Raw genomic sequence first — 27,498 nt, forward strand, 5'->3', positions numbered from 1 at the left:
TTTTTTGTTTACAGTGACGGTAAGATATCCGTATAGGTAAGTCAGGTTTTCCATGACAACAGTGTGTACTGCTACATTTCTAGGTAATGGTGGTTCTTGAAAACACAAGAATAAGAGAATACAAAAAGAGAACCTTACAGAAAAAACCAGCAAGAATCTAAAGAGGCAGAATTAGGTAATGCATAGAGTTGCTGAGCTTGTTCAAGTAGGTAATTGTATTAGTATTGACTCAGTGTAACCATCTCTCTTTCATAAATGAATGCTTTGCATGACTGGTTTTCTGTAAGTATAAATGCATTGAATTTTTTCTTCTTATTGAATTTTATAGAAAAAACCCCCTGACTACATAGATGGAGGTGAAGAGAACTAATCCCTAATATTTTATATAAGAGGAAGTATGAAACATACATAGCAGTGAATCCAAATGTAACTTGAGATGATTAGAACTGCTATGGTGCATAATCATGCTTATCTCCACTGGAAGAAGATTCAAAACCAGAACTCCAAATCTGAAGCCATTAGGAACATACCATTTCAAATACTCCCATCCCTGACTGTGAGCTTCCATGTGGGTCCAGTTTCAAAACAGAATTTCATGCCCACTTCACCTTTGTGAGATTGGTCCTCTAGTCCCTGCTCATGCTGAGTAGCACCTACTCATGCAAGTTATTAGATTGAAGGAGAAGGGGATAAGAGTAACTCCCCCCTTCACTTTTTGCAACACTGCAAAAAAAAAAAAAAAGGGCAATATGTGTCTTTGCATTATAAATATAAAACCTTGGGGAAAAAGAAAGAAAGGTTATGAACCTGATCTCTGGGATCCACAGGACTGAATCAATAAGAGCGTCCACATATATAATATTAGATATTATGTCCAGGCGAACACTGTGGAGAAAGACTTTGGATTTAAGCCCAGAAAAACTGCTGATAAAAGACAAAGTTCCTCATGCTTCTTCTAAAATCTCAAAGCCTGATATTATTAAATAAAATTGTTTTTAGGCTGGAATTAAACTTGCATAGTTTTATGAGGGACAGTTCTTTATTGCCTGGTTCAATTTGCCCAAGCTTTCAAGAAATGTGAATGTGATAGTTGGGAAGGTCTTTACAGTCAAGTTACAAACTCCTTTTCAGTAGCAGGTAAACAGGACCCAAACACTCTCTTTGTATCATGTTATATATGAAGATGTCTTACAGTGATGTCATGAATGATACTACTGGAGCCAGCCAATCTACAGCCTGAATCCACCGCACTCCTCCACCCACCTGTAAGCACATAGGTCTACCTTACAGTCTAAGCCTGACTGATCTCTCTTTCTAGGCCCAAAGCTGGCTAGTGAACAAGCCATCCTGGCCAGCCAGTCTGAAATCTTCATCCTCTCTAGCCACCGGTCCATGCAATCCAACATCTCACTTTTGATAGGTTTGGTGGAGGAAAAGATAAGTAGAAGTACATCTGTCCAGTTCTGCCCAGGCAAGCGAGGGGGCAAGGAAGAGAATACTTCCTAATCACTTCAGGAAATCATCAGAAGTCCTGAGACATGAGATTTAATTACAGACATTGGCCTAATACAAAACTGCAAGTATTACGAGCAAAGCAAGGACTATGGACACAATTCTGCTCACTGTGCCATGACCCACGAAGAAAGGAAACACATTCATAGTTCCTGAGACCAAAAGGAACTGCAAGGTCTCCAGCGCATAATCTCAGCACACAGGCTGCAAATTTCTTCCAGATGATTAATGCATATTTTGTAAAAAAGGTATTAACTCCTACTTTTAAAAAACCTAAGTTATAATGATCTGCTGCTTCCTTGTTAAGGCACCCTACTGTTTAATTATTCTCACAGATTGTGTTTTACTTCAAGGTTTAATCTATCCCACTCTGACTTAAAGCTTTTGGATTTTGCAATGTCATCAAATGTGAAGGCCCATCACAAAAAATTATAGTAACATCTATGTCAAAAAAGTACAGGACCCATCTCTGCTAAACATGATAAGCACAAATCTGGATAATACTGCTGTGCGATTTTCTAATGTCATCTGGACATACCCACACTCCATTTTGTATTATTTTACTTTTCCCCAGTCACTGCAAGGTGATCATCGGGGAAGAAGGAGGAAGCAGAAGGCTCTGTCATGTGCCAGAAAGAATAAAGGATGTGCTGTAAACAATATCTATGTGCCAAATGCTAATATCTTAACTTTCAACAGATCATTGAGCAGTCAACAGCTCCAGTCTGGAATTAGGCTGACTGTTTAGAGAACAGTCCACAACCAAATCAGCTGTTTGGATATTTGGCTGCTCTGATTTAGGAAAAATATAAAAGAGCATCAGTATGTTTAGATACATAAGGGAGGCAAATTATCTGCTGAAAGTCATGGAACTGAACATTAACTTTTAAAACTAAAAGCTTTTTACACTTGTTTCTCCAAAATATTTTGTCTTCTAACACTGAAGATAACATGAACAGCAACGGAAGAAGTTGATGGCTGGTGTGAGAATCTCAAAGGAAGTGACAGTAGGTGTTTGCCAGTTAAGTGTATTTTTATGTCAAGAAGAAAAAATAGAAAATGTCAAACTATACCTAAAAGTAACTACAAATGTGTAAGCTAATAGAATTAATTTGCACTTGATTCTTTAAAAGTCTCAGCTCTTCCTGTAAATAGGCAACTTCCTTCAATTCCTAAAAGATCAATAGGAGTTGAAAACATTTAACTTGCAGGAAGTTGCTCAGCACTACACCATGGTGTTAATAGTGCAGATTTTGAAAGTCTAGCTGGTATGACAGGTTCTTCAGAGAGAAAGACATCTCGAATCAAAGAAAATCTTTTCTCAAACATATGTCTTCAGGGAGTCACCATAAGTCACATAACTGTTAATATATTTATGATGGAATGTGAAAAATGTTATAGGTAGATATCAACTTTCAAAATGGTTGTGATTTAGAGAGCTGCAGGTGTTGCTTTTATAAATTTCATATAGTTCAGTGCCAAAAGAGGAGACAGCATGAAAAATTATAAGCAGAGCTACTAAAGCATTTATATCAATAGTCTGTACTGAAGAAAGCTTTGTCAATGTCTGTGACTTATCTTTCCACTTCTGTAAAACATGGTGCAGATGTAACTGTCTAATCTGACTTTTAGTCACAATATTTATCTACCTGAAAGATAAAGTATAATGTAACACTAAACATTTCTCCTCTTTCAGTGTTTCTCAGCTTTAAGACTGTGAGCCTTTGAAAGCAGATGACATACTCAATTATTATCAAGTAAATTTCTTATCTGTCATTTGATAACTTGGGACAGTGAATGAAATGTAAAAAGACTAAATGTGCACTACAGAATTAGCCTGCAAAATTTAATAGTTATTTTAGTGTGTCCAACATACAAAATGTAAATTATCTGTCAGAAGATTCTGAATAATGTTTTTATACTTTTTGGATAAGATCAGCAAAAGTTCTGGTGATGTCACATTTCTATAATAACTTTCAGAGTATTACACAACATGTCCTGCTGAAATAGGAATACTAAAGACCTCTGCTGTAAACTGAAGTTCTAGGGAAAAGACTAGCCTCTTAGTGGGCTTTAGTTTTACCTTCAAATGTTCATAGATCAGAATTTCTCCTTTTGTAAATGTTTCATTTCACTGACATTTCATAATGGAGCTATGCCGAGTTAATAGCAGCAGATTAATACAGTCTTTTGTTTTCTATCACAATTCACAATTTCTTCTAAAGGTTATTTTGGGCTCTACACTGAACAAACTATTGTGATTGTGAAACTGTTATCCAGAGTTCAGAAAAAAAGAGTTCTGCAGGATGGTGATAGTGCAAAGCACTCCTTTTACCTTGTCAATATAGACCAACTTTCTGTTTGAAGAACTTATCCCATAGTTTGTAAGGACAGAAGAAAGCACAATGGTAATTTACTCTGACTTTCTGTATATATAGAGGCTCAACTCTTGTGTGAACTACAGCAAATTTTTAAGGAAAGTATCCTGGTTTGATTTAGACACTGCCAGTATTGACACTTTTCAAGTTATACTGGATGAATATTGCTCTCCCTATTAATTTGCTTGCATGTTTTTGATGTCATTCTTAGTGTGAATATGCCGATCTTTAACTTTAATCTTGGAGCCTGAAGAGTCTGTTCCTGAAATTCTGTTCCCCACACAGGTACTTCCAGTTCACAGCTGATGGACTCCTTAAAGCATCCCTTTGATATGCTCGTTCTATCACAGTTAGACTGAGCTCCAGAGATCTCCTCTCCAGAAGAGAAAGAGTACTGCAGTCTCTGGGACAGTTCAGTGAGTGACATCTATCATGAAGTCATCTCCGCGAACACAGATTAAGAGCCAGGTCTTTTTTTAGAGCCAGGTCTCATTTTTCAGAGACTACCAAACTACTTTCAGACAGGAATAACTAATGGTCACTTGTGTTCTGAGGTAGCTGCTGAGCTAGAGAAGGCGGCATTCGTTATCCATCACCTCAGGTACCATTGTTACCAGGACAAAAAATTTCCAGGCCTTATCTTTCAATACTGAAATTACTCAGAGTTTGTCTTTGACTTCACTGGCAACAGAAAAGTCTCACAAAATGGAATTAATTTCACCCTACTTTAAATGTCTAAATCTGATCTACTTCTTATGTACTTTTTGTAGTCAGTAAAAGATAAATGGACACTTCCATGGCACATGCCTCCTATCTAAAAACTGACAGATGAATATCACCTAGCTTGAGTGTTTCAGGTAACAGTACAGGAGATTTCCATGTTAAATCTCTCTATTTAGTTTATTTAATTCTATTTTATTTAATTCTATTCTATTTAATGAAACTGTGATGATGAGATTCAGGGGAGGTGCCACAGGAGTATGGTATGAACAAAGATAAAGGAAAAGAGCCCAGAGTAAATCTGGAAAAAGTGTGGAACCAAAAAGAAATCAAAGAAAAAGGACTTATTGAGAGGTAAAGACACCAGCAAAACCCAGAGGTGGAACCACAGAGAGGTGGGAAGTATTTGCTGTAAGAGTGCTGTGGCTCTGGTACCCTTTGGAGAAAAGGAAGTCCAGAACTGCCAGAGTCTGTGGAAATGACAAATCCATAAAATCAAGCAACATATGTTTCTTGTTGTAGGAAATATTTTGCCAGTTGGGAAAGATATAATCTGGAAGGTTTTTCCACTGTAAATTCTCCGAGAAGGATAAAATTCTCCAGGGAAGGGCCTCTTGTAGTGTGTATACATATATGCCCCCATAAAATTACATTTTGTATTTGAACTTGTAATTGCTACCACAGTTACTGCGCTTCAATTACTAGTTATGTGTGATTTTTTTCTCTTTCTCTCCATCCACACACATATGTAAAAACATACGTATTTTTTAAAAGACTAAGCTGCTACTGTCACAGAAGTAGGATACAACAAAAGGAAAAAAATACTGAATTTGGTAACAGTACTTCCCATCCTTTTACAGTACTACATAAAAAGATCTATCAATTCTGAGCAGGTTTAAGGGCAGATTACTGTGCACTGATAGCTTGCTTGGAAAGACTTTTTCCTAGATTAAAAATAAAATAATAAAGATTATAATATAATCCTGGCAGCAGATTTTTACATCTACATCCAAAGGATGTGCAGGTTTATTAAAGAACAGTGCAATGTCTTAAAATGTGAACCGAACCTTTTACTGAGCTGTACTGCAGACTCCACTGCTGCAATCAATACTCCAAGCAGCCGTATTTTTCTTGGACAAAACCCATACATATATCTGACATTTGAGGAAGCCAGGTGAATAAATCAATAGCTAAACAAAAATGCACTTAATCATATCTATGCTGGACAGATGCAGATTGGAAAATCCTGTATGGTCTACATAATGCCTTCTGCTTAAAGCTTCAAAAAGAATTCCTGTTTCCTAAATGGCAATGTCCTGTTGCTAGAGCACTGCTGAAGCTAGAGCGATTACAGTAGCAATTAACTGTGTGACAGCCAGCATTAGACAGAGCTATTGCTCAAACTTAAGTTCAGGAACAGTTTGTTGTTAGAGTACTTTAGCATAAATACGTAACTCCATAACCAACAAACTGTGTATTTTATAAGTGTAACAGCTTTAAAGGAATATGGAGTAAAGAGTCACACATCCACTTTAACCTTGAATCTATTGGGCTGCATGTTCTTACCTAGAATCAGTCCAAGGAGGAATTTTATATACATACTTCATATTTCCTCAATGGTTTTAAGCGGCGACCATTATTGGACATTTCTCATGGTGTTGCAGGTGACCATTAACCATACATAGTAGCCCTGCTAAATGAGTATAGACAGCTCTAACGTCAAAAATCTGTGTTCAAAGGTACATTTGTGCATAGAACAGCTGCTATACTTAAAGGTGCTCCTTCAGTTGACATTACTTCATAAAGCTCTTTGAGATAAGCCCAGTGCGAGGGATGTTTTAGAAAAATACAATTTTATTTCTTCTCTGCTTTAGCCCTAAGCGGCTCAACGTTATTTGAACATCAGCAACAGCACTTCTTTACAACTTCAAAGTCAGATTCTAACCTTAAATTGGCAGTGCACCTTGAGATTAAAAATCTGCCTGGCACTGGAAGAAATGGATGTTTTCAGCAGAAAGAAGAGCAATAGGAGGTAACAACACGGCAGTCTAATATCACTCAGTTAGAAGGTATATTAAGGTTACACAAAGGTACTCGACATGAACGCTCTTACAGGAAACAGTTTAAGAAAGGTGTGAGGAAAAGGACGACACCATTGTGTGGGAAGTCTTGTAGCCGTTATTAACCTGGAAGAAGGGTGCGATTCCTCCCAGCTGAGCTTTCCAGTAAAAACCTCTGTGTCGGGCGTTCTGCAACCATGAAGCCCAGGTAACGTCTTTTATTTTCAAAATGTGTAATCCCCAAAAGATGAAAACGCAAACAGATGCCTGAGGTCTTTTGTTTTCTACCAGTTACAGCTCGTGTCTGTTTAGGAACGCGGTGAGAGGTCTCTTCTCCTCAGGATGAAGGGAGTGTCTCCGTGGCGGAGCCAGCCTACGCCATGGGCAGGGGGAGCAGCTACCGGCGCCCCGGGGTCCTGCTGGTGCAGAGAGCGCGGCGGCGGGGGCCGGGTGCGCCAGGGCACTCGGCAAGTTCCGACCTCCCGCCGTCCCAGTGAGCCCGCTCCTGGAGGGGGGGAGGCTGCTCTCCCTTTTTATCCGAGGCCCACGATCGCGGTTTGATCCCCTCAAAGAGCGCTCCTTCCATCCTGCAGACGCTCACGGAAGCCACCGCTGTTGTGACTTCACCTGCTCTGGCGTTAAAGATTTTTAATCTTTTTAATTCACCAGGAAGGGTAACACCGCGTGACCGGGAGTATCGCTGTCCGTGCGGGATCTGCAGCTGGGCTGCCGGGGACGCCGCACTCGCCGCTCTGACCCCGTCCCGCGCACCGGTCCCGCACAGCCCGCGGGACGGTGCCTGAGGCGGGAGGGGGCTCGGCTGTAACTCCCCCAACTTCACAGCCGCCCGGCCGCTCCCTCAGGCGGACCCCGCTCGCCCCGCCGCGGCGGGCCCTGAGGGACGGCGGCGACTGCCCCGCGCCCGGTCCCTCGGGTTCCCGCCCTCGCGGCTGAGCTCCCCGCAGCGCCCCGCGCCGCCGGGGCAGGGCAGGGCAGGGCGCGGGCCGTGCCCCCTCGGCGGCGGCAGCGCAGCCGCTGCCGGCGGGACCGGGGCGAGGCGCGGGGGCAGCGGGTCCCTCGGCGGGCGGCAGAGGGCGCCCCGCGTTCCGCCAGAGCGGGGCCGGGAGGAGCCTCCAGCGCGGGGCGGTGCGGCTGGGGAGGGAGCTGCCACGTCCTCTGCGCCGAGCGGAGCCCGCCCGCGCCTCGGCCCCACGTGTGGCGGAGCGGGGAAGTTGCCGGCGGCCCGCTCGGGCTCTGCCCCTCTCCCGCCGCCGCCCGGCCCTTCGCGTCCCTCGGCGGAGCGCAACTCCAGGTACGGGCGGCGCTGGCCCGCTCCCGCCCGCTGTCCCGGGGGAGGCCGGCGGGGCGGGCGGCAGCGGGGAGCGCTGGGGGGGCGCGGGTCGAGCCCGCCGTATCCCCGGGGGAGCCGCGGGGCAGCGCGCTCGGCTCCCGGGCGGGCCAACTTCCTGCGGACTTTGGCTGCGAGCGCTCCTTCCCGGGGCGGCGGGAGCGGTCCGGCGGCCGGGGCGCCGCGGTGAAAACCGGAAAGTTTTGAAAGCCGGTGTGCGGGCTGGGTGCCGCGGCGGAGAGCCGCGAGGCGAGCGTGGCGCGGCGGCGGGCGGGCGGGAGCCGCCGCCTCGGCGTGTGGCGCAGGGGGGGCCGCGGGCGGCTCAAGGCGCCTCCCGCCGCCTCTCCGCGGGGCGGCCCGGCCCGGCCCGGCGGGCCCCTGGCTCCGGGCCCCGGGGCGAAGCCGCCTCGGGCAGAGACCCCGCCGCGCCGGGCGGGAGCTCAGGTGTGCCGCCGGCTCCGCGGAGCGGGAGGCGCCGGCGGGCCCCGCCGCTGGGCTTGAATCGCAGCCCCCGGGAAGCACCGTTGAGAGATTAGGGGGGAAAATAACTCTTTAAAGGACTCGCAGAAGACTTTAACGTTTTGTGGTTCCGCTTTTTAAATTTTTTTTCCCTTTTTTTTTTTTTTTTTTTTATCCCCTTCTTAATTTCGGTTCCCCAGTCGCGAGTACAATTGTGCTGAGCAACGACCAAGACCTGTGTTTAAGCAGCCTATTGAAAAAAGATCTCAGGAAGGCATTAAAAGGTGACCCAGGAAAAAATCAAGATAATCCCTTCTGAATGTAAAACTGTGTCTTTCGTCTCTTTTTTTTTTTTTTTTTTGAAGCACCGTGCCTTTATTTGTGCGTGTTTTGTCCGTGCGATGTGCTGACGTGAGTTCGGTTCATAGCTTTTTTGGTTCTTATTGTTGGTTACCTGAAAAAAAAATTATTTTCTGTTACGTTTCTAAACCGGTTATGGTTCAACCCTTCTTTTAAAGCAGTAGAGAAAATAAATGTTCTCGTGGCAGAGATTTACATTCCGGAGTCCCCATCCTGCCTGAAATTTGTACGAGCTTTTTTATCAGTCTGTGTGGTACCACCCTGGGCTGGGACCTCCTGGGGTTTCCATGTTTCTCTGAATTTTGAAAATGTGATTGTAAATTATTTTTAGCTTTGTTAAAAATTTCCTCCTTTAGATGAACCGGGAGTCTTGTAGGAATTCCCTGATGCCCTGTTAAATAAAAAAAAAAAAAAAAGTGAAATGAGTTTCTCATTAGTACATCTTTAATAACTTTTTTGCTCTCTCTCTCTTAACTGCCTTTTACTGGCCTATTTATAACATACAGACCTCCTAGACTGAAGTTAAGAAGAAAGATTATTTTAGACTGTTCTCAACCTTTGTAGGTAGAAGTTTCACTGATTTTTTGTCAGAGAAATGAACTGCTTCTTGTCACAGCAATTTTAGCTGCTGCTTTCCCTCATGCTTTGTGGGAAACATAGAAGGGACATCTACCAACAGGAATTTTGGATGCAGCTGTCAAATACCCCTTACTGTTGGGAGCTTCTAGGAACTCTTGGTTTCTTTAGTGCTTTTTCCATCCTGCACTTGCACAGGTCTCTGTTTCTGCTCCAGAGGGTTTTGGTGGAGCTGTTGACCACATATGCAGGGTGATACAGAAGAGCATGGACAGCACTGGCAGGCATACAGAGATAAAGACAAGCCATTTACCGACCTGGATATCTTTGGATGCTGCCAGGGTGGACACTGGAAAGCCCTCCCTTCTGGCATAACACACTTTTGGGATGTAACTGGTGTTCAAAGACCGATGGGACTGCTTTGTGTGAGACGTAAGATATTTAGCAGTAGCCCCATGCCTTCGCCTCTTGTCTGGGGAACACCACCCGAGCTTTGCAGCTACACCAGGGCGTCAGACTTGAGTGGAAATTGCCCTTCGAGAGGTGACAGCTATCAGTCAAGCTCCCTAGCTGAGCGCTGGCTCGTTGCTGCTCATGTGGAGGTGTGTACAGTAACAGTAGACGGTTTCATTGCTGGTCGCTGCTATATCTGTATGTTAGCAAAATAATCTTGATTTTTTTTTTTTTTTTAATCTAACCATGTTTTTCCATGCATTAAATAGACAGTGAAATGCTTTTGCGTATGTATGATAAACATGCTGATTAGGTGATACGAGCTGTCTTATGGGACTGTAGGTGGACTATACATGAAATCTTTTGGCCATGACACTTAATGTGTAATATAATGCTGTTTCCTTGTTAATTTTTGTTACAAATTTTCCTCCTCCATGGGCTTTCTCCCTTGCCTGTTACTTTGTAGCGCCACAAGGCTGGTCCTGATGGTGTGTGCACTACCAAGAAGCAGTGGTGTAGAGGAGCTGAAAGAATTTCTCCGTGAACAGTCACAGGAGACTTGCCCTGATTCAGCAGATAGAGCTGCTGTCATGGGGACTGCACTCAGATCTTTTACAGTGGTATCAGGGTTTGAGGGACCTGAGCACTGACTCGCTCTGCTGAACTGGGCTGGGTTTTGCTTTTACTGTTACAGCTGTGCCCCAGCTACTCCCAAAAGCTATCTGAGCCCTGTGAGAATGGATCTGGCATTCTTGATTCAACTACTTTGGTTCAGGTGCTCCAGAATAAAATGATCTCTGTCTAGTCTCTCCATGTGCTACAAGAAGCGTCTAGGGGTGGATTGATGCCCATGATGCCTAATAGCAATTTGTGCTGCGTGCCAATCCGGACTTCCCCGTTTCTTGACTGATTGTGTAAATCCTATCATACTTGGAGAAATGTTCCGCAGAGATCTTGGCTGTTGTCTTCTCTGGAGATCCCCTAAGGCTGATTGTTCTACAGGGTCACCAGAACAAGGGCAAGGCTGCTCTGTAAGACCACAAGTTCTGTAACTAGGTGACATTGTTTTCTCACAAGGTAAGAGATCCTGAGGGGTCTTCATGATTGTGATGTTGTGTGTTGTGCCCTATTTGGTTTGTTTTGGGTTTTTAATTATTGCAGTATCAGCTTTCCAGTAAGTGCTCCTTAAAGCTGAGAAGTTACCTTCCTTTCTGCCCATTATAGGAAAGAGTTATGTTGACAGATGTGGGCTCTGTAAGGATTTGCTGAGCTCTTAATCCTGTTTGTGGCTAATAGGCCATGCTAATGTGGAAGGGCATCTCTTTCAGTTTATAAAGGTCTTAACTGCTTGCTACCTTAGGGAAATGCGCTGTTAAAATGCTGTAATTGCCTTAGCAATAGTGGCAGGCTATGAGGTTCTCCATCTAGAACTCTGCAACAGTGCAGGCCTCCCCCCACTTCTTTTTTTTTTTTTTAAGATAGATTTTTACATGGCAAGACAAACCCTAAAATAATTGCTGTAGGCAATAGAGGAAGCAGGCTTTGTATGTTGAATGTGGCAAACAGCCAGAGATCAGATATTTGTGAGTCCTTTAGGCACATGTGTACCTTGAGGGGATGAGAATGTGTGATAATATTCACTTTGTTGTCTGTCGGCCTACCACTAGTTTAGTTTCAGCATTTTTTTGTCTTCATCTTGCTTTGTTTGATTTCTTGCACCGTTTTTAGTTGCGAAGAAGTTAGTCCCTTCTTTCTCTCTTTAAAATGCGAGCTCTGGCTTTCAGATGTCAATGTGCCTAGAAGTTTCTGACCACTTTTGTCATTAGAAATCTCATAGAGTTTCTCAAAGCGTAGGGCATGCCCCAATCGAATTACTCTGTATTAAAGTTCTGAAAGTATAAGCATAATTTTAAGTATATTAGCAGCTTGACAGAGACTTCTCTGTCTAATCCATCAGTATGCTGGTCAAAATAATATAAATAAGTAGTGATAGGACTTTTCTCTGCAGTTACATGTGAGTATGGAAAACGCCACTGTCCGTCCTGTGTAATTAATGTATGGTATTTAAGCAGCTGCTTTACTGAAGATGAGGTCACATTCTTGGAATCAAAGGAGTTATGTTGTGTAGTTTGCTGGTGAGTTTCTTTAGGGCTAAAAAGCTTCTGAGCAAAGTTACTGCTTGCCTTCCTGTTTCCTAATGCACAATATTAAAGGCACGTACAAGATAGGGACCTTAGTTCTTTGTTATCTAAGCATTTGGTGGAAGGTGTTGATAAAACCAGAAACTGGAACTGGCTTTGTAGATGGAAGATGAGAGGGTAAGTGATTTGTGACACTGACTTGCAGTATGCAAGATACTTGATTTTTAGGTTTCTTTGGAGAGGAGGTTGCTAATGTGCCAAAATACTTGTATTTGCCCCTTTATGGCCCATAGACTAAGAGAATGATATCCGTGTATACATCAAGAAACAGGAAAAGGGATGGTGGTTAATTAGAATGTTCTGGAAAACACAGAACCTGAGTGTAATGTAAATGGTATGATGGATACTGTCCTGTCTTTTTCTGGGATAGAGCTAATTTTCCTTCTTAGTAGCTAGAACAGTGCTCTGGTTTGGATTCGGTATGGGATTTGGTATGAGAAGGATGTTGATAATATACTGATGTTTTTAGTTGTTGCTAAGAAATCAAGGACTTTTCAACTTCTCATGTCCTGCTAGTGTGCAGGTGCACAAGAAGCTGGGAGGGAGCAGAGCCAGAGCAATGGACCCAAATTGGCCAGTGAAATATTCTATATCCTATAATGTCACGCTCAGTATATAGAGGAGGGTTGGTGGGGAAGCTGGTGCTCTTGCTCTCCCAGGATTGTGGGTTTGGGATTTTTTCTTCTCTGGGATCACTAGTGGGGAACAGGCTGGGCATTGGTTGGCGGGTGGTGAGCAATCACGCTGTGCATCGCTCGTTTCTATAATCTATTATTATTATAATTATTTTAATTTTATTTCAATTACCTATGAGTGTCCTTACCTTTACCCCTCCAATCCTCTCTCTCTCCCATCCCCCAGGTGGGGGGGTGTACGAGCTGCTGGGTGGTGTTTGGCTGCCTGCTGGGTTTAAACCATGACATTATCAAGTACTATCTACAACAGCTGCAAGGCTGCTTCTGTGACCATAATGTATTCTCTCTCTAATTGGTTTATAAAAATTAGACACAGTAATAGGGAAACTCAGTGGAAGTGTTGGTCTTGAGGAATCCTTTCCTTTCTTTAAACAGGTGGTAATAATAATGCTGCGCTTCTCTCAGTCCTTTGCAGGTGCCTGTGGACTTCCTGAGGTGAAGGGACAGAGAAAAGGAGTCTGACTGCATGCAGGGTGGGTGGGTTCTGGCCCACTCAGGTGGGTATTGACTTTCTGCATTATGGCAGAAGGTCAGAAGAGACAACTGTACAAGATTTTGTGAAATGGCCAGATGTGTTGTAGCACGAATGCTGAAACTCATTATTGGACTAACCAGTGCCTGTGAACCAGGCTAGAACATGAACTTGTGACTGGTATCTTAGTGCCAGATAGCCTCTTATCTGCTTCTTTTCATGATTTTTATTTTATCTTGTTTGGATTGCACATGTTTTCCATTAGACTTTTTCTAATGATCCTTTTCATTGCACTATAGTTAGCTGTATTTTTCTTTCCTTTTTACCCCCAGCTGTTGTCAGTTTGTCTGATTTCTTTTTTAATTGCATCTTTAGATTTTTCTCCTTCTGTGTATCTCCCCCATGTTGTTTACATTTGTTCTTCCTTTATTCTTCTTCTTATATTTCTCCCCTTTTAACTCTTATCCTTAGAGGAACCAGTTTTACTTCTGGAGACCAGCCCTTTCTTATTGATTGCCAGCTGCTTTTATTGAAACTAATTTGCATTCTCTGCTCTTATTGTGCTAGACAGAGGACTAGTGATTTTGAGTAAAGCTCTTTCCCCAAAGGCTTTGCTCAGAAATTGTCTCTGTATTCCACAAAAAGAGTGGAAAATAAAGAGCAGCATCAGTGCAAAAGCTGCTTCTGCCTAAACCAATGTGTTTGTGTCTTTGTCACGTGAAGAGTAGAAATGTGGCCTGCCCTGCTGCAGGCACAAATGACTTCTCCAGGCTGAAATGAGCTGGTGGGGTGGGGGGAGTGCAGAAGGATGTGGCCTTATATTTCCTTCTGTTGGCATCCCTTAGACTCCGGCAGTAACAAATCCAATCCATTTTGATTGGGACTGTGTATTGCCTTGGTACTTTTGTTTACAAGCGCTTGTGTAGCTGTGATTTTTTTTTTTTTTTTTTTTTTTTTTCCCTTGGCCATAGGCAGCTCTAAAAAAATTTATTAAGAATAAAGCTATACCAGTGTTAAAGAGCTGAAGAGCTGTGGCTGCATGATGCTAAACTTGGAAAAAAGTTAAAACAGAGCAGGTGACTGGGAGGGCTTTAATGTTCAAAGTACTATCTGCCTTCAGGTTGATTAGGGTCTTTTAATAAGGCTCAAGGAGCCTTATTAATTGCTAAATATAAAAACCTTGTGTTTGGGCCATGTTGGTTTTGGGCTTTGTATCAGGCTAGAGGTATGGATAATTGTGATTTGGATGTACCAAACTTCAGAGTGTATACCCATCTCCTCAGACTGGTTTCTGTCTATAAAATGGTCTTACTGCTTTTTCACCCAATGTCAGTTTGGTTTTGTCTGAGAGCTTGGCTTTGCTTGTATATTTGGAAGGGAGTTCTCTGACCACGGTGCAGTGCTTACTATCAGGTCTGGAGAGGAGGTGTGCTGTATAAATCTGTTATTAAAACTCACTGAAGTGCTTTGCCTCTAAAATGTTTGTTCCTAGCATGGCTGCTTACTGGTAGTGAGATGTCAACAGCATCTTACACTTTATCTAGCATCAATGCGTCATGAAAGATCTTGTGCTTGACTTGGACACCCAACTAGAAGGATAACAAAAATACGGAATTGTTCGGGTGAAGCTGCAGGATCCAACTTTTAGTTATAAAAGTGCACTCGTGAACATAGCTTAGGTATATGGTTGTCCTGATGTAAATAAGATTCAAGATCCTAGATAGTTTTATTAGACCTTACTGGAGCCAATATAAAATATGACTGTGAGCCTGCAGCCATGCCACAAAAAGGCTCAGGAATTTCACCTCTAGTTCTTTGTTTTTGCAAACTTAGGTCTGCTAATACACCCACTAAGCTGGGTCTCACCTGCTTTGGATGGGAGAGCACACAGTTAAACTCTAGCATAGGTTAGGACAGAAACTGAAGGATAAACATCTGTCTTAAGTGGCTTGAGGGGTTTAGGTGGTGATGCTGCATAGCATCAGAAAAACTGAAGTTTACTGAATTGATAACTTTAAAGGAGTGGCTTGTATTTGTACAGTTATAACCTATGAAGTATGTTTGAAGGCTTGGAGACTTGGAGTTACGTGTGGTGAAGGACTTTAGAATGGAGGTAAGGGACGCATGTAAACTTCTTGCCTAAATGTTTGGGTTTGATACCATTATTCAGAAGTCTTCATGCTGGTTCCTGCTGCTGTATTGAGATTATTTCAGTCTGCAGAGCAAGCTTTAGCCAGTTTCCCTCCATTGTTTAAGTCTTTCCCACAGTGGTAAGAGAAATATTTAACAGGATAGGAAACAGTGTCTGTAAAAGTAAGATTTGCTCTGAAATCTGATTGATTGCCTGAACTATTTCTAAGTCTTTTAAGCTGAAGCTGTCTTGCTTCGTTCTGTTGATCATGTTAATTGATTGTACAATAATCTTTAACAAACATGCTTTTGCTTTTTTAAAATAACATTACAAATTGGAGAAGAGAAACGGAAATATTTGTGTACAATCATTTTATTGTTTTTTTTTTCATGTCTTCCAGCTATAGCACTGCCTTCCTGAGTGGGAGAAAGTGAGACCTTTCTGTCTGGTGTCCAAACAGAATAAAATGCAGAAGCCAATAGTAGAAGTAGGAGGGAGAATCCATCTGACTTTTAAAATCCTTGCCTTTGTTAATAACAGGATGTGTTATTACTATTGAAATGATAATTTTTTTAAAAGAGGTTATTAAATTTAGCTTGTGCTTAAGGGGGAGCAAGGGGAGTTCCAATCACCCAAACAAACCTGTAGAAATAAATCTTTGAAGCAAATTCAGTAACAAGCAGAAATATTCAAATTGGTCTGTGTGTCTTAACATTGACCTCCTCCTGAACTAATTATGCCCCCTGTAACACAGAGAGGGTGTAGCTATACAGTGCCTTGCAGACTGACCTACACTTCTCTGCTCACAGTCTCAAATAATTAGACAGGAGTTGGCTCTTCTCTGTAAGCCTTCTAGCTTTGTTATTTCAGTGCTGTGCTCAATTTAAAATGCAGTGCTGAGAGACTGGCCTTTTTTAGCTTAGGCACAGCACCAGTTTAACCAATCACTGCAGCTTTTGAACTGGAGTGGGTTTGCATCTGATCTTCTCTGAACAGGAGTGAGGAAGATTGGGTCTGCCTGTGGTGTATCACCCCGTCATGCCCCATGACTGGTTCTGGTAAATCAAAGCTGTTGACAGCTGGTTTAGCTGTTTTCATGTTCCCTTTCTCTGTATGTGTTCATGAGATGCCCAGCTGCCAGTGGGAAGTTAGTCTCAGCTGTCCTTTGTGACTTTGAAAAACTTCAGTGTTGTTTTTTTGTTGTGGGTCTTTTTGGGGTGTGTGTGTGTGTTGGGCTTTTTTGGGTGGTTTCTTGGAGTGTTGTATTTGTTAGTTGGTTTGGTTTGGTGTTTCTGGAAGAAGGTACCTGTGCAATTGGTACTTCAGTTCTTAATATCTGGATGGTTTTTCTGGCAAAGTTTGGTTTTCCAATGCCTCTTGCAATAGTGAAAAGAACCCACTGGCCCCTAAAGCTTTTCTACTTAATGTACTTCCCTGACCTTTTCAATCACTTTGTGGTTTTGCAAGGATATAAACCTGGATATTTTACATATCCCATGTTGCTGAACTAAATGACAATTTTGGGATTTTGAGAGGTACGAGCTTTGATGATAAATGCATATTTTTTTCCCTGTATAACTTTATACTCAGTGCTGGGCATTCCTGAAAGAGAAACACAGTGTGAAGAGAGGTCTTCTGACAGTTTTGGCCTTAGAAACACAGGAGAGGAAGAATTAAAGGAAAGAGCTGCAGTGTGCAGAGTCTGAAGAATTAACATCAGAAAAAGGATATCATGTAAGGAAAGAGGTGACTGGAGGAAGAAATCTTTCCCATGTTATTAGCAGAGAAGCACAGACAGTATTTGGGGGCCAGATAAGACCCCACAAGCAGCAGAAGCTTATTACACTCTTGAAGCTTTCTGGGCTATGATCAGTGTTCTAAACCAGTTTAAGAAACAGTCAATAAAATGTGTTTTTCAAGGGTTGAAAAGACTTCTAGTTAGTGATTCTTCCTCATCTGCAAGCTTCAGATGTATTTGATAATCCCCATATAACGCAATTCAAAAATTTTTTTAAGCTTAACCTTATTTTAATTAAAAAGAGGGATCATGTCAGGATATTCCACGTTGCATATTTGTTGAACTGTCTGGATAACTGACTGAAAACTTTGCTATATGGCGTTTATTTACTGCTGTCTTTTGTGCCAAATTTTAGTTGTTGCTAGGTTTTTTCTTTTGAACAAGTGTGAGTTTTTCTCTGAATATTTTCATTATGTGAATGTTTTTATTCACTGTGTGAAAATAGTATGATGCTGCGTTACTAAAAAGGAAGAAAATTTAGGTTGTAGGCATCTATTGTAATGTCATCAGCGTTTTTTTCCCCTGTAAGAATTATAGTAGATGCTGAGGCACTGGTTAAGCTTGAGGGGAGATATAGTTGCTTTCCAAAATAAATAGTATTTATGAAAGTTTATTTCAAGTTATCTACAGAGAGTGAACATGAAAGGAGGGGGTATGTAATGTTTTCTTTGGAACATACCTTTGCTAAATATATTTTTAAAGGTTGCTAATCTGTTTCCTGCCTAGGAAACCAAAGAAGTCAAAGAGAGAAGGAGATTATGGACATATCTGTTACTTCAGTGCTGTGGCGTTTCTATGACTTCCATCTCCTACGCAGTTACGAGCTCTGCAGGAAAGGGATATGCGACTTGTATTAAAAACTTTCAGGTTTCCTGTTTCTCTGAGCAAGGTGGTTTCTGGCTGAGCCAGTTAACTTTTACTGCTGGGCCATGTCTACATGTTTTCTGTTGCCCTGGAAAATCTGTGTTCTCCACCGTTCCTGACCACCTTGGATAGTTAGTGATCTCTTCCCTCCAGACTCACAATACCAGCAGTGTAGTGGCATCAGCTATGTGCAAGCCCCTTTGAATTCTGCTGTCAGCTGTATTTCTTGCGAATAAAGTTACAGATTTCCAGGGAGCCCTGAATATAAACGTATCAATTATGTGTCAACACAACAGCATCTGCCGTTGAAATTGGGTATCATTTATTTGGCATCAGCATAGCAAAGATTTGGCTGACAGCCAGAGTAAAATATTCCAGCAGAAACTGCTGCAACAGGAGCCATCTCTGAAGTAATTCTCTGAAATTCAGGTGCTCTAACATCACCTTCTAATAAATTCTTAAGACGTTAGGGACCTTAAGCAAAAAGCCTTTCAGGTTCCACATTCTTGTCTACTTTTATTTCTTGTCCATTTTTTTGTTGTTGTTGTTATTCCTGCTCTCCAAAGAGATACATATAAGGTTCTGGGATGTATATATCCTGTGATTTAATATCCTTTTTTGGCTTTCTATTTCATATTCCAACACTTGTTTACATAAAAATTCCAAATTAATGCAATCAGTGATGGCTTCTTTGGGGAAACTGTGAAAGAGGCGAGGCTTTCAAAATAGGAGAGTAAGAAATTATATCCCTTTTCTCGTAAAAGATATGTAGTTGGTTGTTTGGTTTTGGGTATATATTTTTTTTCTGATTAACTTAGTCTCTCTAATCTTGCTTGCTTTTTCTTAGACTTTAAGTAAATTTTATAATCCCAGAGATGTGAGTGAGTCAAAACAGTTTACTTTAGAAAGTTAGAAAACACCAAGTACGTAAGACACTCCGTTTGTCATGGGCATAATTGCCATGGTTCAGTAATTATTTTGGAGTACCTGTGGGAAATAGGAGACTCAGATCACTTTGCTTTTATGGATGACCCTTATCATGCTTGAAGGGGGTAAAGAAGTAACTCTTCTGTATAATGGTATAGCTTGCAGTAGTCAGCTGGTTGATTCCTGTATCTTTTAAAAACTGAAACGGGGAAGATCAGAGTTGGAAAGCAGAAAATAGGGCAGAAAGTCTTGATGTCGTGTAATATATCCAAATGTTTACCTCATGTCTTTTCACTGACTAGGCTCCAAACAGTCCCCATCCCTTCATCAAATTACATTTCATTTTCATTTGTGTGCTAAAGAAACTCCTTTCTAGAAAGGGTTAAGAACAATACAGAGATAAAAGTAGTTGGGAGAAAATATGCATTGGATTTTCAGTGCTGGAAGAAAAGCTTGTAGAATAAAGATGAACTGGGATTTTTTTGAGGTTTTTGGTTTTGTTGTTTTGTTGGTCTTTTGTTTTATTTTTTTCCCTGAGGTTTGAAGTCCTATGAAGTTCAGTTTCTCTTGGAGGGAAAAGAACAATGAAAGGGAGGGAAGTCCATCATATTGTCTGCATTTTAAATGGATTGGTTTCTGTTTGGGTAGAAAAGTAATAGTAAATTTGCATTAACTCTTAACTTCATACTCTCAAAAGAAATCACAAATCTAGAGTGAAGTAATGAAACCTCTTTAGGAAAATCAATGCTACCTTTATCCAAGCTCAATTTATTCAGGAGGTCAGCTTTGTTGCTGCCCTGGCATAGCTTGAATTTAATGATTAACCTCTTAGTGACTGTTCATGTAACTTCTGGCTTTCCATCTGGTATTTTATATAAGCATAAGCCAAGATGATAACAGAATGCTGTAGTAGAGTGGTATGTGCTATTTGGGGAAAAATCTCTTTCCAAATCCTATATGCAGTATGCATCAGCCCCAGTGAAACTGAGAGAAGCCCATTAAGAAATCTGATTAGCTGTCTGCTCTCCAGATGAGTTAAAATCTCTGTCCAGTGTGGTAATCAGTGATGTCTAACTGGTAGCTTATCTGGTAATAGTGCTGTCGCCTTTTATAGAGGCGCCTTCTCTTGCAGTTCTGCCAAGCATGTGTATTCATTTCAGCCACGTATAACATTGAGCGTTGAAATGATACCCTGTAATAAATTTTAAAATCCTCTTCAGTGCTGAACCTGGCACTGTCTTGTTCTGTTGTGTCGCCCTTCCATTCAGCAAATTTCCTTGTGAGATCTAAAAGTGTCATGTAAGCAGTAGCATACAAGAGGAGAGAGAGTGTGCTTTGTGTGAAAGCAGCACTGAAAAGTGCAGCATTAAGTTCAAGGTTCAAAGCAAAGTATTGTCAAGTACTAGATGGTGTGCTTGCTCCAGCGGTAATCATCTCTGTAATTTTCTGCAGGTTAAAAAAGAAAATCCATATAATTTTGGGAAGAAAACATGAAAAAGATCAAAAGTACCTATAGTTAATGTAATACCCTCTAAGGTCCAAATTGTTTTCCTGATAAAATGGAGAATGTGAGGAAGAACAATTCTAATGCCAGCAGTCTTTGATGTATTTAGCTCCATAACATACAGATCTGCTGTCCACTCCATACCCATAGATGTTTATGTCCGTGGAGAGACCTGGCTGAAACCTGTGGAGTGCTGTGGTAGCAACAGAGGCAAGTTGTCAACTGAACTTCTCATCAGGTCTGCCCACGTGCATATAGTCCTGTATCTTTTGAAGGTGTCTTCTGTTGGTAGTTCTTGTTTTCCATCAGTGTTTGTTCATCTTCCATCTTTCCTTTCACTTGGAGGAGGTGAATTTTGACTGTGGCTGTCCTGATGGTTGTTTTCTTAAGTGCTGTGCACTTTTTGCTCTTTGGTTCCATTAAGTTACAGTGATCTTAGCCAGTGCTTTCTACCTTCTTTTGTATTCCATTCTAAAGTTGCTATTTTGAAATAATATATTAGTAGTGTGTCACTTCTGTCTAGAGGTTTATGAACAATTTTGACCTGTTGCTGGCATGCCTAGTTGATCGAAACTTTAGCCTGACCTCAAGGAAGTTCAGATGATACAAATGATACAGTACAATAGATAAAAGGCTGTGCTGTTCCCTTCCCCTTCTCAAAAATCTGCTTAGTGGTTGTAGTTTGAGTTTCAAGGCTCAGTTAATTTGTGCAAAAAATGTTCACTTCTCTGTTGGTCAGAGGGGTGAGCAATGGTGGATGGCCTGTATCATAGGAGGAGTAAGAAGATCTAGTTATCTTCTGATATCTCTAGCCCTTTGTAGGAAAAAGATGGTTCTCGGGGTCCTGCTGGAGGTGGTTTGTATTGTCCTCACTCACCTTCAAATGCACAGAAAGTGCTTGTTGATTCTCTTGGTTTTTGGAGAGCCCATGTTAAAGAGTATGGATGGATTACACTTGAGTTTATAATATTTAGGTTAGTAAGAGGCTCTGTTAAACTACTGCCTAGTTTTCTGTCCAGATATTTGGTTTATTTGACTCTCTGTTGAACCTCCATCCCTTTTCTTAGTCTTCTTTCCTCCTCCCAGTTCAAATTAGTTGCAGTTTTTGTGGAAACTAACATTTTCCTTTACTAGAAAATTAAGAGGGCAAAACGCCCCTTAGGAGTGAAGTGCTATTTTATAGTATCTGCAGGTTAATTATTGGGGTTGCCGAATCTACTTCTGGCACCACAGCTCTTGTACTGAGGAACAGCCTGTTCAGAGCAGTGTTTGCAAAACCATTTCAGTACATCTCACTATTACCAAACTGCAACCTTATATAAGAAGCCAGTCTCCATCCACTTAACTGCAGGACAACTTCAATGATTAATATTTATATAAAAGCTTTCATGTTGCCACAGTGAAACTGTCTCACTCTCAAAAGAAAAGGTGGCTTTTTCCCTGTTGACTTGGTGTGAAAAATCTTGCAAAGGCTTTCAGCAGTACTGCATCTGAGACAGGCATCAGCAGAAAAACTAGGGTTGTCTTTAATTTGGTATTTCATTTTGTGAAATTGCCTAGTCTGAGAGAAATAAAACATTTACGTGTATATTAACCAATGTTTGCCAGCTCTTGGAATAAAGCCAGTTCTCTCAGGGCCAAACAAATGCTCTGAGTGAATGAGTAATAATCTGCTATTGTCACTCCTAATTTATGGATGGGTAGATAGAGCAATGTTTGCCATTTTAAGTTGTCCTATTTGCTTGAAAGACTAAAAATCACGATTAGCTATCAGCTTGGAGTATCTATAGCAGGTCTGTTTATAGCTGATTTACTCAATATAGCTGTTGCAAAAGTTCAAAACCTCCTCATGTAATAAATAATTATGGAAGAGGATGAGAAAGCATGAAGGTTACAGATGTTTTGGGACAGTAATTTGGAACCTGCAGCTAGAGGCTGAAAAGATCTATGACATCTCCTCTTTTTAAATGACATGCAAGGTCCCTGTGCCTCATTTATTTTCTGAGGAAATCTGTACTGTCATCTCTCTCATGTTAATAGAAAGTTAAAAATCCATGGATTCCCAAGATAATGGCTGTATTGAGCTTTTGGTGATAGATAAGTAAGAGGAAGGCATAATACTGAGTACCTTACCATGATGTTCTCCTGTGTCTCTGAGCCTTTTAATTTGCTTTAATTTTTCAGTTAAAGAGTTTTTAAAACTTCCTTTTATGCATTTATGAGCATGCTTTTCTCATGAAGTTAACGGCAGTCTTGGCAAGGTTGGGGTGAATAAAAATAGCAAGAAGACTTTTGGTGAGAAAGATGAGTGGTTTTAATGGGAGTAGTTAAAATCCTACCCCTGTAAAGACCATGTTAAATACTGCAGAGGCAAATAGTACAGCATCCGTCTGGAGTAGGCGTTTGAGGCATTACGAGTCACTCTGGAGATGAAATTGTTCTCAGAATGTCCTGTGAAGTCTTCCATGTGATCTTCTCGGCAGTTGTGGCGGAGTGTGCTCCACCACACCTAACTACATAGGTAGGAGATGGATGAGAAATACAAAGCTCTCTAGTCAGCCATGAATAGTAAATAAACACAGTGCAGAGGTGAGACTGATAATTGATGTCTGTCTTCTCTGACGGGTTGACTCTTCCATCCACTTCTTTCAGTCTTTATTTCACTTCCAAGCAGCTTTTCTTCCACGCAGTGGTTTCTCTTTCCTTTGGTTTCACTTCCTTTCTTGTGCATTAAGGGGGCTTTCCTGCTCTTTCTGTCTGGGCTTCATTATCTCACTCCCCTACCTGCGCTGCATCGCAATTTTTATTTTTTTGTTTTTCGCCCCACTGCATTAAACTTGGTATCTGTGGTCTTTTTAAATGAAATAATGGTAAAAGCAGTTGGTGTTGATGTTGTAGATACCAGGATGTCTGCAGCCCAGGGTGTACCCATTAATATTCTGCCCATAGCTGTGGCAGACAGACTTAAAAGACGTCTAAGGACACGATTCCTCAGCCCCTCTGAAAGGTCAGACGTAGGACTTAACTTTTGTACTGTGCAGCCTTAGCTGTCACTTGGTGTTCACAGGAACATTGATAAGATTAAAAACTAATATATCCCTGTTTTGAGGAAAGGTCAAATAATACATGATCCAAACCCTACGTGTGCTGGGTCATGGGCAGGTGCCTTTAAACACCCATTCCCTGCACACCCACCGTTCCCGAACTGTCCGTGGGCCCCAGGACTGACTTGACTTCTACTGTTAAGGGTTCAGGGTACAACTGGAAGTGGTTTGCTTGTTGGATGCCTGCTGTTGCATTGACAAGAGGGATCTACTGAATACATCAGAAAACTTACTATTGGATGTGGCTGATGTGAACAATGAAGCAAAATGAGTTTTTAAGAGCTGGTCAGCAGGATCTTAATAAAAATAGAGGGTGGGGGAGAAACAACTCACCGCAAAACCAACAAAAAAAAAAATCCCTAAAGACAAAAAAACCCCAAACCTGCAAAGACAAAAAAAAAAACAACCAGCCCACCCAGCAGCTTGGAGCAGTTTCTTGAAATTGCTTTAAAATATGAAACTATTAAGATTAATCTGAATTAATCTATACAGAGTCAGAAAGATACCTGCTTAGATCTCAGCAGCAGCAGGTGCTTGCAGTATTATAAATAGAAAGCAATACAAATTGAGGTGCTTATTAAATTTGCCTTTATGATGCTTTGAAGAATTGCTGTGGAACAGAAAAGAAAAATTACCAGAGGCTCTGGATTAGAAGGGTGACTTAAATAGCTGTGCTGCCAAAGGAAACGGAACATAAACTAGAATAAATGATAGACTTGTTCAAAAAAGGTTATCTAACAGTGATTTGTCTCTAGCATAGGGAGGTTGGCAGAGAGCTTTGGAGGGATGTGATTGAACGGGGGAGGGCTTCGTTTTTTTGGTCAGTTTTAATACAGTATTGAATTTTAATACATTTTCCAGGAGATTGCACTGTAATCCTTTTTAGCACTTATGTTTTTCAAGTTTTTCCTTGTTTCCATTTTCCCCTTCCCCCAGCTGACAAAAACTAATTCTGCAGGAAATGTTCATGTTTGGGAAATAGACTCATTCAGAATTTTTGCTGCCTTTTTGGATAATGCTCTGGTGAGGATCCTGTATGTTGTTCAGCATTTTCAAAAATTCTTGAAATGCTGTAGGGCCTCTGCAGAGAGGTGGCTGAGCAGAGCAGCTAACAAATCGTCGAGAAAACCAGATCAGAGCAGCAGGCTCAACTGGCAGAGACCTATTAAAAATGAATCAAAATCTGCAATGTTTTTTTCTTTAATGAGATACTGAAATTGATTTAATTTGGCAGGGAGCATACCAGGAAATTGTAGCATGGGAAAATAGGTGGTTTGGGGAGCAGTGAATTGCCCTGCGTGAGAGCCGAGATCCTACTTTTTAAATGTAGCGAAGCACAAGCATGCGTACTGGTGGAGAAGAGGTCTGTGGTGGCACAGTGTCCTGTACCGTTCTCATCTCAGTTAATCTCTTGGAAGATGCCTGGCATGCAAACAGTGAAGGTGTCTAGGTTAGAAATGGTGACAACCTGCACAGGCAGAACAGAGAGTCATTAGCACAGAGTGAAAGGGGAAAGGGAATGCGTGTGGACAGCAGGACTTCTGGACTCCATGCCCAGATCTCCCTGGCACCCTGTATGGGCTTACATGAGCTAAAGTGGCTTGTATGCCATACCAAGCATTTGATTTTGATATTGATGTAGTTTACCTTTACTTTAACAAGGCCTTTGACACCGTTTCCCACAACATTCTCCTGGTGAAACTGGCTGCTCGAGCCTTGGATGGGCACACGCTTTGCTGGGTAAAAACCTGTCTGGATGGCCGGGCCCAAAGAGTTGTGGTGAACGGAGTTAAATCCAGTTGGCGGCCGGTCACGAGTGGTGTCCCCCAGGGCTCGCTGTTGGGGCCACTCCTGTTTAACATCTTTATTGATGATCTAGAGGAGGGGATCGAGTGCACCCTCAGTCAGTTTGCAGATGACACCCAGTTGGGTGGGAGTGTTGATCTGCTCGAGGGTAGGGAGGCTCTGCAGAGAGACCTGGACAGGCTGGAGCCATGGGCTGAGCCCAACTGGAGGAGTTTCAATAAGGCCAAATGCCGGGGGCTGCCCTTGGGCCACAACAACCCCCAGCAGCGCTACAGGCTTGGGGAGGAGTGGCTGGAGAGCTGCCAGTCAGAGGGGGACCTGGGGGGGTTGATTGACAGCCGGCTGAACAGGAGCCAGCAGTGTGCCCAGGTGGCCAAGAAGGCCAATGGCATCCTGGCTTGTGTCAGCAATAGCGTGGCCAGCAGGGACAGGGAAGGGATCTGACCCCTGTCCTCGGCACTGGTGAGGCCGCCCCTCGATTCCTGGGTTCAGTTTTGGGCCCCTCACTACAAAAAGGACATTGAATGACTCGAGCGTGTCCAGAGAAGGGCAACGGAGCTGGTGCAGGGTCTGGAGCACAGGTCGTACGGGGAGCGGCTGAGGGAACTGGGGGGGTTTAGTCTGGAGAAGAGGAGGCTGAGGGGAGACCTCATCGCCCTCTACAGCTCCCTGAAGGAGGGTGCAGAGAGCTGGGGATGAGTCTCTTTAACCAAGTAACAAGCGCTAGGACAAGAGGGAATGGCCTCAAGTTGTGCCAGGGAAGGTCTAGACTAGATATTAGGGAGCATTTCTTTCCAGAAGGGGTTGTTGGGTGTTGGAATGGGCTGCCCAGGGCAGAGTCCCCATCCCTGGAGGGGTTTAACAGTCAGGTTGACATAGCGCTGAGGGATCTGGTGTAGTTGAGAATGGTCAGTGTGAGGTTAGTCCTGGGTGGACTAGGTGATCTTCCAGATCTTTTCCAACCTAGATGATTCTGTGATATGTTACCTGTGGTTAGGAATTCAGTTGCATCCATATGCTTATGAGTCGCATGAAAAAGATGACTGAGTGCATGAGCGTGCCTGCCCTTGGAAAAGTTTGGATCTGCTCAGCAGGGAATGAAGCTGGTAACTTGCAGTTCAGTTTACTGGAGTTAATGCATGATTGTGTATTGTTGCTCTCTCTTAGAGCACTGTGAATGTAGCGATTTGCTCTAAAAACAACCCAAGTGGAAAGGGAGGCTGTACAGGAATAAATGAGAAGGGACAATATGAATACTGTTACGTAGGGGGATGTAATGTTTTGGTCTTGGTAAATGATTTAAACTTGTACTTTACGGTGGTTGAACTATGGGACTGATCGATAGCTGTTTGCTGAACATTGTAGAGGAACTTCAGAGACATTCTTCTCTGACTACCTCGGCTTGCTCGTAATGGACTTTGTTACACACATGGCTCCATAGCATTTGCTTTTGCTTCAGAGTGTTTGAGCTGGTGCAAAGTCCTGGCAGTAGGACTGTAATAGGAGTACATAAATAGCTGGTGCAAAAACCAGTGTTGCAGAACTGATTAGGCAAAACAGGGCTTGTGTTTAGATGGTGGCTTTGCTAGGAAACTCCCTTTGGTTAGACTGTGCAAAACGTTTTTTCTGTCTCTGTAATTTTATTAAGTCTTAATTAAACCTTCTGCATTTAAATTAGTTTGCATTAATGTCACACTGTCTTATTTTGTGTATATTGACAGAAACTAACAGGGATTTGATCAACCTAATCCAGCTGTATGTAATTTTGTGCCTTCTCCTTAAATAATTGCAAACAGAGTCTATCAATCATGGCAGGAAAGCCCGCTGCTTTATTATAATGTGGGATTGTGTAGTGAAATGTAATAAGACTTCAGGTTTAAGCTGGGGAGTAAACAGAATGAGATTTTAATGAGACCAGTGATAGGAAGAAAAAACTCCCCACCCATCCTGTGTCGCAACTTTCCGTCCTCCCCCAAAAACAGTGTCCTGGTTGCATTGTTGTCATGCTGATGTTGAGATGTTTCTGTAATTTGAAAGGAATTTGGGAAAGGTGCAGATTTCTGGCTGCTGGAGAAAGACCTCTAGCCTAAACCTGTGGTGCTGTTCCGGTGTAAGGTGGAGCTTTTTATT

At 42.2% G+C, this 27,498-nt stretch overlaps 1 protein-coding gene across 1 annotated transcript in view; it reads left to right on the forward strand.

Moving 5' to 3' along the window:
* Positions 1 to 7,817: 7,817 nt before the first annotated feature.
* SMCO4 (single-pass membrane protein with coiled-coil domains 4) overlaps positions 7,818 to 27,498 on the forward strand; it is a 30,398-nt gene continuing 10,717 nt past the window's right edge. The window contains exon 1 of the mRNA XM_074932512.1: positions 7,818 to 7,982. The gene's annotated coding sequence lies outside the window, so the exon portion shown is untranslated. The remainder of the gene's footprint in view (positions 7,983 to 27,498) is intronic.

This window comes from Athene noctua, chromosome 1, assembly GCF_965140245.1.
Source record: "Athene noctua chromosome 1, bAthNoc1.hap1.1, whole genome shotgun sequence".
NCBI lineage: Eukaryota > Metazoa > Chordata > Aves > Strigiformes > Strigidae > Athene > Athene noctua.